Source organism: Lottia gigantea (genome assembly GCF_000327385.1).
Source record: "Lottia gigantea unplaced genomic scaffold LOTGIsca_51, whole genome shotgun sequence".
Taxonomy (NCBI): Eukaryota; Metazoa; Mollusca; class Gastropoda; family Lottiidae; genus Lottia; species Lottia gigantea.
The window spans coordinates 1,307,189-1,311,646 of NW_008709752.1; positions in this window are offsets into that span (position 1 = coordinate 1,307,189).

Here is a 4,458-nt window from a genome sequence, read left to right on the forward strand (position 1 = left end):
ATAAGAGATATTTTAATGCCAATTCATGTGAAGTTTCCAATAAGTGATCAGGTTACTGAAATAGTGAATGGGTTTGGGTTTGAAGTTAGGTGGAGATTTCTCCATGTTGTGGGGCAATTGATGGTACGCACATTCCGATCATTGCACCATACATCCAACTAGTCGACTATTATAACCGCAAGGGTTATCACAGCTACAACATGCAAGGATTAGTCGATTTTAAGTACAGATTTATTGACATTAGCATAGAATGTCCTGGATCTGTTCATGGTGCACGGGCATTCAGTCCATTGTGTATTCTTGGTGAAAGAGGGAGACTTCTGCCAAATACAAAGAGAAACATAAATGGTGTAGACATCCCTCTGATGTTAATAGGAGATAGTGCCTATCCTCTGCTAAACTGGCTTATGAAGCCATTCAGTGACTGGCCGTTTAACAGCAGAACAGAAAACGTCCAACTAGTGGTTAAGTCGAGCAAGAATGGTGGTGGAAAATGCGTATGGGCGTTTAAAAGGAAGTTGGCGAATTCTTTTGAAGCGTCTTGACAATGACTTTCTTAAGGTCCCCTCACTTGTAGCAGCTTGTTGTGTCTTACACAATATCTGTGAAACTTTTGGTGAAGAACCATTTATTGTTGAAAATATTGATGAGCATACAACAGCCTGACCAAACAGTGAATGAAGCACAGACAGCAAATGAAATCAGAGAACTCAATATTATCATTATTACAGATCATTTATTGCAAAAATCAAAGTAACATCTGAAATAAAGTTCAAATACAAATATATGGTTTTTCGTTGTGTGTCAAAATCATAATATGTGAATTTGCAATTGCAGAATGAGATAATAATTACACAAGGCTTCAAGGCATAAATTTGGATTGATGAAATATAGTCCTGTACAATAACCGTTGTTACCTCCCATGCCAAATTTGTTGACGTCAACTTCCGGTGAGCAAAGAAAATGGCGTCGAGAGGTCGGTGATCCTTGTCAATTTGATAAATTATCAGTGCGTGAACTGAAGCTTTATTTACGAGATAGAGGAGCACATGTGTCAAGAAATAGACCAGAGTTATTAAAACGTGCCCGAGGCATTGTAAAAATCGGAAAACGGACATTAAAAGAGGTTTATATTCAGGACAACAACAACAAACTTGAACGACGGGAAGAATTATTTACCACTCTGCTGGGTGCAAAATTGCCACAGCCAGGAAGTTTGAAAGGTTGTTGGGAGGACGATGTGCTAAAAATTCCCTTCTTCAGGAAGGAGGATTTATACAATTACCTTGTGTTAAACCGTTCACGCACTTTTGACTATCAGAACAGATATGGTAATTCAAATAGAACTATTACAATAAATTTGTTTATTAATACTTTTAAAATAATTATAAATTTAGGAATGTAGCTCTGTATTTATCATTTTTGACAATAGCACCTTGACTGAGTCAGAAGTTGCATCATTTGCAGCTGATGCTGCCTATCCCTCTCTGTTTCTTGTTCCTGGCGATAAGTGTCATCTCTTATTCTCTGAACTCTTTCCTCACTTTCTTGCTGCATACTCGTGAACCCATGAATGGCAGTCTGTATCATAGAAGCAGCATCATGGTTCTTTTTCGTTTGCTTGACAACTACTGGAAAAAAAATAATTGCTATGATTTAAAGGAATACTACCTCTTAGAATGATCAAAATTCTCAAACTTGTTGAATAAGAGTTTATATTCATTAGGCAACTTGTCTGGTGTCATAAACACACAACAGATGACCTGTATAATGTAGACACTGTTGATGAATACAACAGAGACAGATGACCAACAAGAACAGTCTGCTAAACATGAGCCTGCAGCCGCAAAACGTCGACGCATGGAGAAAAGTACATTTGAATGGGCTGCAGCAGGTACCGATAGCTTTGACGTACCACAAGCATCAAACTTTGACAGAACTGAAGAACTTCGCCTAAATATTGAACTTCTAAAATGCAAAGATCTCACAAAAGAGAGTGAACCAATACAGTTTTACAAGTTATTTGTTGATACCGAAGTGGTATCAGAATGAGTCTAACAGTTACAACATATGGCGCAACAACGAAACTGGTGTCCGCATATAAAAAATGTTTCTCTAGCCGAAATAGCAACCGTTTTTCGGTATCGTGCAATATATCTATGGGTATAGTCAAGTTGCCTAACCGCCATATGGTCCCCATCTACTAGAGTTCCACTAATTGCTGATGCCATGATTAGAAACCGCTTTGATGACATACTGAGGACCATGCATTTTTTTGACAATAACAAACCAGGAGATGATGTGTTTTTTTAAACACAGACAATTGAACCTTTTGCAGACCATATTACTACAAGATTCAAGGAGGCCGCACTACCTGAAACATATCAAAGTGTTGATGAAATGATGATTGCCTTCAAGAGTCACTTGAAGGTGTACATGCCGAGAAAACCTGTAAAATGGGGCTATAATATGTGGTCACGTGCTGGGGTTTCTGGTGATGTTTATGATCTTGAAATATGCGGGAGTCCCCCCAAGCATAGAAATGAAATGAAATGTATTAAGGAGCATCAGCACCAAACGGGCTAAAACAATAAAAACTAAAACAATATAACACCTATCAATATCACATAAATGCCACATAGTGACAAAAAAAAAAAGAAGATAAAAACCATATCACAGAAAAAGTCATTTAATGACTACAAAAAAAAGAAGGTTGCGCAAAAAGCTGAAATAAAGAAACAGCACGGTAGTGCTGTGATCTTATAGGTTTGAGATGCTTACACTCAATCGGAATGTGTTTCACTGTCAGGCAGATCTGGCAGTGCTCAGACTGGTTGAAGCTCTCGCAAATAACAGTTGGTGAGGTGAGTATGTCCAAGACGAGAGCGACACAAAACAACTTCATTTCTCCTGTTGGCACAATACGAGGAGGGCCAGTCTCCTAGGAGAGGCTTAATGGCATGAAGCTTGTTAGTGTCTGCAGCATCCCATCTTTGCTGCCATCGATGTTGAATAAATGACCTTATCACCGATTTAAAATCAGTGAAAGGCAAAGAAAAGCGGGAAACAGGCCCCGAAGCATAGAGTATAACTTGCCAGGAATTACGATAAATGGGGAAGTTGTTCTCCGACTAGTGCAACCCCTTGACCAAAATAAGCATAAGCTATACATTATTTTGATAACCTTTTTGCCACACCTGAGTTGCATGTTTATTTGAGGGAAAAGGGTATATTTTCAACGAGTACACCCAATCCAAACATGCCAGAAAATGTCCATTGAAGTCAGAAACAGAATTGAAGGGAGATGGTCGTGGGGCGTGTGGCATGGTAAACCAGCATAGATGGTCAAGTTGCTGCATGTGGATGGTATGACAATAAGCGTGTTCTTGCCATGAGCAATTATCATGGGGTAGAGCCAACATATATGCAGACGATGAGACAAAGTACAACACAAAGAGCTTCAAATTCCTAGACCAGTCATGATTTCTACATACAATATGTTCATGGGTGGTGTGGACAAAGCAGATATGTGTCTTAGTTTCTATAAAACGAAACTGTTGAACTTGAGCACAGTAAACGCTTGGTTATTGTACAAAAGAGTAGGCGGTGAAATTAACCTTGTAGAATTCACAACTGAGATTGCAGCAAGTTTGATAAGGGGCGTGTTTTTGAGGTTGATTTGCTTGAAAATGTCGCACCTGTAAACCTACATCCTGGGGTTTCTCATTCTATGAGAGACAATCCCAATTCCACACGCCTTTACCGAAATGATCATTGGCCAATGCAATCGGACTCAAAATATGAGGTATGCAGCAAATGATATAAATATACCTTAACAAATTAGAAGGATTAGTATTCACTTGGAAACTGTGGAACTCAGCCAGAACTAGACATTCGATACTCTCCTAGTTCTTAAAAGATCTTGATATAATTCATTTGCTACTACCTCTACCTCGACTGTTTTGATGCTGATACTTATACTGTAAAAATACACAACGTGAAGAACTTTATTAATATATTTAAAAACCACTAGACGTTTTGATTTAACAACACGGAGAAAAAGGCCCGTATGTAACAAGAGCTTTGTTACATACCCAGCTTTTATGGTGCCGTGACCAGGATTCTGAACGGGTTACAAGTTAAAAAAGAGGAAACGTTCAAGAGGAAACGTATAGCACAACGAATAGGAGGATTCTCTAAAACAGTAAGTTCCTTTTTGTTCATTTTTTTGAGTAATCGAAACAATGGAAGGTGAAAACGAGACTGCATTCTTTCAGACTTTGTCAAATCAAATTAGTCGATTGACTAATTCCATTTCCACCAACGATGTCGCTACAATCATCGAACCCTTCGATGGCGACCCTAAGAAATTCAGAGAATGGACCCGCTCTATTGAAAAGTACTCAATATTGGCTTCAATTACGGGCGACCGAATGAAACTAATTGCATACCAGACGA